Below are 11888 nucleotides of genomic sequence, written 5' to 3'. Positions count from 1 at the left end.
CTAAACTGTGCATGCTTTTTCAAGACATAGTGGGCGGACCACACAACATAGACTCAGAACATAGCATCATCGCGTGACTGCAAATGTATCTATCAACAATTGCGCAATAAATCATTTTCACCGCAATTCATCACATAGTTCATTTTACCGACACGAAAAGATCCCACCATGTCAAATGAATAAATTGTCGGTCAACATTTCTAAAATTGTACCGACACTTCCTGTTTCCATCATTGTCATGATTTTATTTTATACGGCATGACTGTACTCGCATAAAATTTGTGGATGGAAACGCTGTTATTGTTGCAACATCAATTACCTGTATACATGAAGTCTACACACATTTAAGTTAACCATTTTTGTTGTTGTCTCATTCGTATTCAAATTTCAAAACCATTTATGAAAGCAAAGCAGTCCGCTCGTCTTTGGTTTTGAGGGATTGCCGATTCAAATTGAAATACCGTATCTCAGTAGCAGTTTCATAAGACAATTGGAATAGGCATGATTCGAAACCGAAAACCAATCATTTTCAATGGTGCCCAGGTGGGGTAGAGTCATTACAACCAAATTATATAAAAAATAAAACAAAAACAAAATACATTTTCAAATATACTTTTTTGCACCCTAAATTAGCTTACTCTGGATAATTTGCGCTTTTGAAAAGGGATGGAAGGGGTGGTTGTTTTTGAAAAATCGCATCCACTCACAGCCAATTAGCCAGCAGCCGCTGGCAATCAGCGCTCCACTTATACCCAATATTAACTTCCACAGGCTCTCAAGAACAATGTGAGTGGGCCCTGGAAGCCAAGGCTAAATTAGCCAAAACCCACCCTTTCAGCGCAGGGGAGAACTTTTGACTGGAGATGAAAGTTACAGATTGTGCCTTTTTTAAGCAAACATAATCAATTATTTGATATCCTTTACGTCAGATAGCATGACTTTGTCTGAACTACTTTGTCGGTCAAGGGACTAGCACTGTGTAAGAGTGACACCACCTGTCGGAAAACAATGGAGAGAACAGAGGCACTGAAGGCTCTGCTTACCCACCTCAACATGTCTGGCCCACTCCTCCACCTGTCTCCACAATGCAACGGTCTCATCCAAAGAAGGTGTAGCTACAAATGGCCCATTACCCCTGATACAGGGTCAGATTTGTTATTTATTCATTTCCATTATTGTTAGAATGGGAGAATAGGGTAATCTGATCCTAGATCTGTGGCTAGGGGCAGCTTCTACCTCCATCTCCATACAGTGCCTAGGGGCCAGCCTTAGGACGTGCTCCCCTGCGGTCATTGATCCTATTGAGAGGAGGCAGTGGGCTGTGTCATTATGGGAATGCATTGGGCCTCTCCTCCTCATCTCCTCTTCTTTTCATGTCTTCACACCCAGTGAGTGTTCAATCGACTATCTTTTTCTGCTGCATTACCCCTTCTGAAGGAAGAGAGGGCCCTGATGGAGAGAAGAAGAAAGAGGGTCTGTGGAGATGGAGATGGCTCCCTAGCTTAGCTAGCTCTCTCTCTCCATTTTCTATCCATCTTGCTAGATGCTTTCTTTTTTTTCTATTTCTCCCCCCTCTTCTCTCTCCCCCTCTTCTCTCTCCCCCTCTTCTCTCTCCCCCTCTTCTCTCCCCCCCCCCCACTTTTCTCTACCCATCTTCTGTTGTGGGGCTTCTTGATGGTCAGACCTAGAAGTATTATATTGATAGACTAAGCAATATGGTAAAATATATTGTTAGGAAGGAAAATAACACATCAAACTAATGCATACTGTATTCATGTAATACTAATGCATGATGTACTATATTCATCACTGCCTGGTACGGTAATTGCTCGGCCTCCGAGGCACTTCAGAGGGTAGTGCGTACGGCCCAGTACATCACTGGGGCAAAGCTGCCTGCCATCCAGGACCTCTACACCAGGCGGTGTCAGAGGAAGACCCTGAAAATTGTCAAAGACCCCAGCCACCCCAGTCATAGACTGTTCTCTCTACTACCGCATGGCAAGTGGTACCGGAGTGCCAAGTCTAGGACAAAAAGGCTTCTCAACAGTTTTTACCCCCAAGCCATAAGACTCCTGAACAGGTAACCAAATGGTTACCCGAACTATTTGCATTGTGTGCCCTCCCCCTGCCCCCCCCCCTGCTACTCTCTGTTTATCTTATCTGCATAGTCACTTTAACTATACATTCATGTACATACTACCTCAATTGGCCCGACCAACCAGTGCTCCTACACATTGGCTAACCGGGCTATCTGCACTGTATCCCACCACCCGCCAACCCCTCTTTTTACGCTACTGCTACTCTCTGTTCATCATATATGCATAGTCACTTTAACCATACCCACATGTACATACTACCTCAATCAGCCTGACTAACCGGTGTCTGTATATAGCCTTGCTACTCTTATTTTCAAATGTCTTTTTACTGTTGTTTTATTTCTTTACTTAGCTACACACACACACACACCTTTTTTTCGCACTATTGGTTAGAGCCTGTAAGTAAGCATTTCACTGTAAGGTCTACACCTGTTGTATTTGGCACACGTGACAAATAAACTTTGATTTGATTTGATATTCATGTATTTTACATTTTATAGACTGAAGCATTTACAAATGTAAATTACTCCTCTTAGTGTTTTTTTAATGGGTTGTCATGATTATCTGTCTGACAAAACAGCTGTTATTTTAATGTGCTGCTCCATGCAAAATGGATATCAACAAAAAAGTAATTTACAAAATGTGCAACAGAAGCATGGAAGTGCCAATCATTGCCAAAATGCAATGAGTGACTGCCCCTAAAAACCAAGTCATCCTTTTGAAAATGTGTGCCCCTTTTACCAAGCTCCATGTGTAAATTGCCCCTCTGCCCATTTCACTTCCCTTCATTGAATTGAGCTCCGTTGTTTCATCCCCCCCCACAGCCGTTCGATCACAGCCGTTTGAGACTGAAAAGCCCTATACAGATTGACCATGCCTCTGGCTCCGGTTCGACCGTGCATGCTTTCAGCAGGATGCACAGCCAACTATGGTTTGCATGCCCTGCCGAAGGACCCTATTATGCTGAATATCTAGGTGGTTGGAGTTCATCGGTCCCCAAGTCTGCACCAGTAACGCTAGCTTGCTGTGCAACAATCAGTGGTGGTGAGTATAACCAGACATACTGGTTTAACTTAGGTAACAGTGTTTGATAACGTTATTGCTGGTTATGTAGGTAGCTATCAATTGATAAAGTGAGTCAAGCTAGCTAACATTAGCCTACAAGTCAGATTTGCAAATTAGTTTATAGCTCATACAAGTGTATTCTGTATTGTCTAGGGCAAAACTAAATAATGGATGCAGTTATGGTGGTGGCTAACTCATGTCTGAGTCTGACTAATGCAGTGAACTAGGAGAAACAAACCTTAACGCCATCACAGGCCTGAATCCAATCTAATCTGGAGCTACAGTCAGTCTACATCAGTGGAGGCTGCTGAGGGGAGGTCGGCTCATAATAATGTCTGGAATGGTGCGAATGGAATCGCATCAAACACATGGACACCATGTGTTTGTATTTGATACCATTCCACTGATTCCGCTCCAGCCATTACCACGAGCCCGTCCTCCCCAATTAAGGTGCCACAACATTCTGCATCTATATAGCATATAATTAGGGTTTCCACTAGTTACCAAAGCCACAAAGTCAAAATTGTCTATGTAGTAAAAACGTATGAAAACAGAAAATTGCTTTTTGGTTGAAATTTTAGGCAGAAAGTTATCAGTGAAGTTAGGGTTAGGTTTAAATCACATTTTAAGAAGAGAAATTGTAGAAATAGGAGGCCTTCTGACTTTGTGTCCGTGGTAATTAGTGACTACCTAGAAATATCTTGAACTGAGTACCCAGCCAAGCAGATACAAGGTGTTGAGTCATTTTGGTTGTGAAGAGCCTTATCAAAAAGCTTTGTCCTTTCTTTATTACAAAATGCACCTTAAACTTGTCTGTCTATATTTTATCACCCTGTAACTGGCCCTCCCAGTCAACACCACCTCATAAGATGAGGAAGTACATTGTTTATGAGGATTGCTTGCTGTAGTTGTTCAAGAGATGTACAGTTTGCAGCTGAACATGCAACATAGAGAAGGGGATCCTCAACATCACGCAGAAATGCCCTCACTATGAGCATTCCTATAAATGGAACAGGGAGGACACTTGAATCAGGTTGGTGACATTTGACCTGGTCAAAGGTCAAAACAGTAGAGTTTTTCCCAATCCACCTTCATAGCATTGCCTGGTAGATGCATTTACCATTCTATTTCACTTCACATATCATGTTATCTGAAGAGAATTAAAAAGGCGAATGCAGCGATCAGGTTGGTTCCACCATGGTAATCATAACCACCATTGATAATGTAATCAGTACTCTGTGTGTGTGTTTGTGTGTGACCGACCAGTATCTTTGAAGAGGAGTCAGGAGCTGGTCTACGCTGCCATGTCTGCCAATGGGGCACTGGCAAAGACCTTACCTCTAGTCTCTCCTCTTGCCTGCTCGCCAACGGTTGTCGATGGGGAGACCAGAATTAGGTAGGTTTAGCCTGACCTGTTCAAACTTTGTTTGTCAGATATCACCTATCCTAACTGCCATTGCTAATAGAACAAGAGCAGTGTATGTGTTATCAGATGCATCTATGGAGCCAGCATTTGGAGACTTCTAGATGATGTGATGGAGTCCTGACCAACAGACAGGCTTGATACTGACGTCTCTGAATGGAGAGAGACCTGGCACTCAAAACATCCACAATGTGGGACTGAAGGTGATTACTAATAATGCAGTACAGCAGAAATGTCCATTATTTGCGACACCCTTTTTATTATGTGTCACTAATGAACTCTGTCTAATTCTACAGATGGAGAGGACTGTAGATGCTTTTGCCAGATGCCAGCCTTGTTCGTTTGATGGGGAGACCATAATAGGAACGGTTTTATCTGACCTGTTCAAACTTCCACATAGTACCTGTTTGTGTGTAACATATTACCTATCCTAACTGCCATTGGTAATAGAACAATGACAATATGCGTATGTGTTCATAGAAACATGTATGGAGACTTGTAAGAGGATGTGATGAAGTCCAGACTGACAGACAGGCTTGATACTGATGTCTCTAAATGGAGAGAGACCTGGCACTCGGCATTCACATTTTACTAGACACAGCTTTTACTTGTATTGTCTTTTTTAAATTATTGAATTGGATGGTATCAGTCAATATGAGACGGGAAAAACACTGTGTATTCTGCACCAAGATCAGGGAACTCCTGTTATATACGGGACATTACACTGGAAGGTATGACCACTCTGACATGTTTGCCAAGGTAGCCCCATTACCACCAGACAACATGTCGTTAGGCACAATATCTGTATCGGCTGGGAATGACAATGAAAGGTGAAAGGTGCACATTGTTATATTAGCTGAACACTGCTTCTACGGTATTATGTAAAGGTTGTTGGAAAGTTGTTATCAAAACACTTAATTTAGAATATCTACATAAATTCTGCAATTGCATTCTTCTCATATTACTCTGTAGGCCAGTGGTTCCCAACCTTTTCGGTTACTGGACTACCAACATAATTTTGCTCTTCCCAGAGTACCCTTGAAGTACACCTCATATGGAAACCAAACTAGGGTGATCTACGGTGATAGGTGGGATGGGCTGAGAGTGGTTGAGGGGTGGGATTAATGTTCAGTAATGAATTATTGTTATGTGATTGCTGTATTCAAAAGTGCCATGTATGTAAATTGTATGTACAGTATATGTAGCTGAAAAGCTGTACATACAAAAAAAAGGGGGGGGGGGTTAATACAAATGTAAATATATATACAGTACCAGTCAAAAGTTTGGACACACCTATTCATTGAAGGGTTTTTGTTTATTTCTACATTGTAGAATAATAGAGAAGACATCAAAACTATGAAATAACACATATGGAATCATGTAGTAATCAAAAAAAGTGTTAAAGAAATCAAAATCTATCTTATATTTTGGATTCTTCAATGTAGCCACTCTTTGCATTGATGACAGCTTTGCACACTCTTGGCATTCTCTCAACCAGCTTCACCTGGAATGATTTTACAACAGTCTTGAAGGAGTTCCCACATATGCTGGGCACATGTTGGTTTCTTTTCCTTCACTCTGCAGTCCAACACATACCAAACCATCTCAATTGGGTTGAGGTCAGGTGATTGTGAAGGCCAGGTCATCTGATGCAGCACTCCGTCACGCTTGTTGGTCTAATATCCCTGGTGTTTTGTTTTGGGTTATTCTCATGATGGAAAAACAAATGATAGTCCCACTAAGCGCAAACCAGATGTGATAGTGTATCGCTGCAGAATGCTGTGGTAACTATGCTGGTTAAGTGTGCCTTGAATTCTATATAAATCACTGACAGTGTCACCAGCAAAGCACCCCCACACCATCACACCACCTCCTCCATGCTTCACGGTGGGAACCACACATGCTAAGATCATCCGTTCACCTACTCTGCATCTCACAAAGACATGGCGATTGTAACCAAAAATCTCAAATTTGGACTCATCAGACCAAAGGACAGATTTCCACCGGTCTAATGTCCATTGCTCATGTTTCTTGGCCCAAGCAAGTCTCTTCTTCTTATTGGTGTCCTTTAGTAGTGGTTTCTTTGCAGTAATTCGATCATGAATGTCTGATTCACACAGTCTCCTTTGAACAGTTGATAGTGAGATGTGTCTGTTACTTGAACTCTTAAATTAAGGTTAAATAAAACATGTAAATAAACTCTGTGAAGCATTTATTTGGGCTGCCATCTGAGGTGCAGTTAACTCAAATAAACTTATGCTCTGCAGCAGAGCAAACTCTGAGTCTTCCTTTCCTTTGGTGGTCCTCATGAGAACCAGTTTCATCATAGTGCTGGAGGGTTTTTGCAACTGCACTTGAAGAAACATTCAACGTTCCTGAAATGTTCCGGATTGACTGACCTTCATGTCTTAAAGTCATTTCTCTTTGCTCATTTGAGCTGTTCTTGCCATAACATGAACTTGGTCTTTTACCAAATAGGGCTATCTTCTGTATACTGGCTTAGATTTAAAGCCTGTGGCTATCATAAGCTAACATGCATAACTTCTGGCTAAGGAAGCTTACTAGCTTTCCCTCGGCGTTACGTTAACCTCATACCTATTTCCAATTCCTGGACTTGGAAGGAGTGGAAGAAGCTTGGCTTGCGTGCACCTCCGATGAGGAAGCAGCCCCCGAACACTTACAGTGCATTCGGAAAGTATTCAGACCCCTTGACTTTTTCCACATTTTCTTACGTTACAGCCTTATTCTAAAATGGATTAAATACATTTATTTCCTCATCAATCTACACACAATACCCAATTTTTATTTCATTTATTTTACTAGGCAAGTCAGTTAAGAACAAATTCTTATTTTCAATGACAGCCTAGGAACAGTGGGTTAACTGCCTTGTTCAGGGGCAGAACGACAGATTTTTACCTTGTCAGCTCGAGGATTCAATCTTGCAACCTTTCGGTCACTAGTCCAACTCTCTAACCACTAGGCTACCTGTCGCCCCTTGACAAATGACATAATTACAAAGTGAAAACAGGTTTTTCAAAATTTTTGCGAATGTATTGAAATTAAACAACAGAAATTCAGACCCTTTGTTATGAGACTTGAAATTGAGCTTGGGTGCATCCTGTTTCCACTGATCATCCTTGAGATGTTTCTACAACTTGATTGGAGTCCACCTGTGGAAAATTCTATTGATTGGACATGATTTGTAAAGGCACACACCTGTCTATATAAGGTCCCACAGTTGACAGTGCATGTCAGAGCAAAAACCAAGCTATGAGGTCGAGGGAATTGTCCGTAGAGCTTCAAGACAGGATTGTGTGAAGGCACAGATCTGGGGAACTGTACTAAAAAATGTCTGCAGCATTGAAGGTCCCCAAGAACACAGTGACCTCCATCATTCTTAAATAGAAGAAGTTTGGAACCACCAAGACTGTTCCTAGAGCTGGCCACCTGGCCAAAGGCCAAACTGAGCAATCGGGGGAGAAGGTCCTTGGTCAGGCAAGTGACCACGAATCTGATAGCCACTATGACAGAACTCCAGAGTTCCTCTCTGGAGATGGAAGAACCTTCCAGAAGGACAACCATCTATGCAGCACTCCACCAATGAGTCATTTATGATAGAGTGGCCAGACGGAAGCCACTACTCAGTAAAAGGCCAATGAGAGCCCATGTGTAGTTTGCCAAAAGACACCTAAAGGACTCTCAGACCATGAGAAATAAGATTCTCTGGTCTGATGAAACCAAGATTTTACTCTTTGGCCTGAATGCCAAGCATCACATCTGTAGGAAACCTGGCACCATCCCTACGGTGAAGCGTGGTGGTGGCTGCATCATGGGGATGTTTTTCAACGGCAGGGACTGGGAGACTAGTCAGGATCGAGGGAAATATGAATGGAGCAAAGTAGAGATCCTTGATGGAAACCTGCTCCAGAGCGCTCAGGACCTCAAACTGAGGTTAAAGTTCACCTTCCAACAGGACAATGACCCTAAGCTCAGAGCCAAGACAATGCAGGAGTTGCTTCGGGACTCTGAATATCCTTGAGTGGCCCAGCCAGAGCCCGGACTTGAACCCAATCGAACATCTCTGGAGAGAACTGGAAATAGCTGTGCAGCGACACTCACCATCCAACCTGAAAGTGCTTGAGAGAGGATCTGCAGAGAAGAATGGGAGAAACTCCCCAAATACAGGTGTGCCAAGCTAGTAGCGTCATATCCAAGAAGACTCGAGGCTGTAATCACTGCCAATGGTGCTTCTCCAAAGTACTGAGTAAAGGGTCTGAATACTTATGTAAATGTGATATTTCAGTTTTTTTATACAGTTACAAATATTTCTAAAAACGTATTTTTGCTTTGTCATTATGGTGTAATGTGTGTAGATTAATAAAGGGGGGGAAAAAACTATATCAATTTTAGAATATGGCTGTAATGTAACAAAATGTGGAAAAAGTCAAAGGGTCTGAATATTTCCCAATACACTGTAGCTTGGGTAACACCCACAATTAGAGACTCTGTCTCTCTCCCGCTTTATTTGAAGTGCATCTTATGAAGGCTTCATAAAGCATTCATGTAGGCTTCATATAGGTTTCACAAATCATCTATGACCATATTGCGTGCTCTATAAAATATCAATAAATATGAAAAAATAAATTGATGATTATGTCACACAGTCAAATTTCATTATGAATCTTTATAGAGCATGATATTCGGTTATAGATGATTTGTGAAGCATCTATGTAGTGCTTATGAAACCTATATGAAGGCTTTATGAAGCCTACATTAGATGGACTTCAAATAAAGCGGGACCGGACGTCTTGAGCTAGACTCACTCCTGTATCGCGCTTTTCTATCCCCACAGATATCCGCCGGGTTCTGCTTAGCGACATTTCGGCTCAGTCACATAGGCACTGGCGAAAATACACTACGCCTACTGAGGATGATGGCTTCTGTGATAGAAGTCGTTCCCCTGGGGCTATTGTTGATGCAACCTTTACAGCACAGTAGGCTAGCCACTCACCTGGACACATCTCGTAGCCTTGATTGGGCACTTCGGGTGACCCAGTCATACCTACGGGCCCTGGCCCAGTGGTGGGAGCCTATAAATTGCCTCCCATGGGCTGAGTTCTATCCTGCAAGGTGATCACGACAGGTGCATCCCCCCAAGGGTGGTGCTGTCAAAAGGCAAATTGATTTGGGGGTTATAGACAGTGGTGTGGATTACTTGGAGCTCTTAGCGGTGTATCTAGCACTCAGACGCTTGTTCCTGCTTTTATCGCGCCGGATTGTGCTGGTCAGAACCGACAGTATGTCAGTGGTGGTGTACATTAACGACGGACTGGTCTCTCTCCCTCCTAATGCTGGGGAGTAGTGTGCACACACTCTCGCTTCGGGCTACACATGTCCCTGTTGCATTAACTCGGGTGCAGATATATTCTATGCTGGTGGGGCCCTCTCTCTCAGGAGTGGAAGTTACACCTTTGGATGGTCTCCCAGATATGGGAAATGTTCGGCAGGGCCGACAAAGATCTTGGCTCATTGCGAGAAAACATACATAGTTTTTCTCAAGGAGGGACCCAAGTACTCCATTGGGAACGGACGCACAGGCGCACCAGTGGCCTCGAACCCTCCTTTATGCATTTCTCCCTATGGAGCTGATTCAGCCCATGTTGGGGAGGGCAAGCCTCTCCGTTAGCCAAAGCAACCTTGGCTTGCGGAGAATGCACACCTATTGGGCAGGGTCCTGTGGCAAATCAAATCACATTTTATTTGTCACATGCTTCGTAGACAACAGTTAAAGAGTTAAAGATAATATACCATTTTAATAAAACATTGAAATAGTGACAGTGAATAACGATACAAAATAACAACTAAAAATAACATGGCTATATATAGGGAGTAGAAAATAACATGACTAAATACAGGGAATACCAGTACCGAGTCGATGTGCAGGGGTATGAGGTAATTGAGGTAGCTATGTACTGTATAACTCCCACTGCAAAGGGATTGGTTATTTCAGGCGCACGGGCAGGTTTGGCACCCTCGGCCAGAGATTTGATGTCTGTGGGCATGGCCCCCCAATCTCACGGCTAGAGGTTTACTTCCGAAGGTGATTGCCACTATTCGTTCGCAAGGAACTTTTTCTTGGATCACACTTCTATTATGTGAAAATCTGTTCTTTGCACACTGATTCAGTGCTGTACACAGGATGTCTTTCCACCCATTTCGACAAGAGCTTCCCACATGACACAGACTATGAACACTCTGATGGTGATGCTATGTACCACAGCTCTAGCATTGTCCAGTCCCAGCCTCCCGGCCTGGCAGTTATCCGAGCTCAGGATAAGACCCAGATGCAGACAGCTAGAGACAGATGTTTATTGGCCCAAACAGGGGGCAGGCAAAAGACAGGTCAAAGGCAGGCAGATGTCCGTAATCCAGGGCAGAGTCAATAAGGTACAGAACAGCAGGCAGGCCCGGGGTCAGGACAGGCAGAATGGTTAGAACCGGGGAAACTAGGAAAAAGAACTTGAGAAAGCAGGGAGATGGGAAAACATGCGGGTAAGACCTGACAAGACAAGATGAACTGGCAACAGACAAACAGAGAACAAAGGTATAAATACACTGGGAATAATGAGGAAGATGGGCGACACCTGGGGGAGGGGTGGAGTGGAGACAAGCACAAAGACAGGGTGTGACAGGCAGTGGCGGTTGACCAGAAAATATCCTTGTCTGAAATCTTTGAGAGGGCAAGAAGTAACCTCAACATGGAACATGCTCCTACATTACTGCCATGGTGTCCACATCCAAGTTTGATGAATTCAGTTCTTCAAAGACAGAGAAATCCACACATGTGGTTCAAGACTTGCACTTGGAGCACACCAAATGACAGAACCCCTGCCATGGCAAGCATATGCACTCGCTTAGCTAAAGTTCATTGTGCAGATGAGAATGGTTTTGGCCATTTCCCCCGTATGGACAAATCATTTGCTTTGCTTACTCTGCCTGCCTCTCTCCGTTACAGTTCAGACCAAGAGCTGCCTAACAAACGATGCAGAGCATCTGATCGCTGCTTACGCAGGACACATGACAGACCTGCTTTAGCCGCTAGTCTTTTCAATTCAGCAACGATACAGGCTTTCTATCAGAAGGAGCTGCATGAACGCCACTCCGCAAACTGTGATATTGAGACCATGAAAGAACTGTCTACAGTTACAGACCTGCTTATCCAATACCTTCAGGGCAATGCTCAGATGGTTGAGAAATATTTAACAACATTGTGTGTTGCACAGTGCCACTTATGGTTAGAGCAG

The sequence above is a fragment of the Salmo salar genome, chromosome ssa10, assembly GCF_905237065.1.
Source record: "Salmo salar chromosome ssa10, Ssal_v3.1, whole genome shotgun sequence".
Classification (NCBI taxonomy): domain Eukaryota; kingdom Metazoa; phylum Chordata; class Actinopteri; order Salmoniformes; family Salmonidae; genus Salmo; species Salmo salar.
This window is presented reverse-complemented; position numbering follows the sequence as displayed.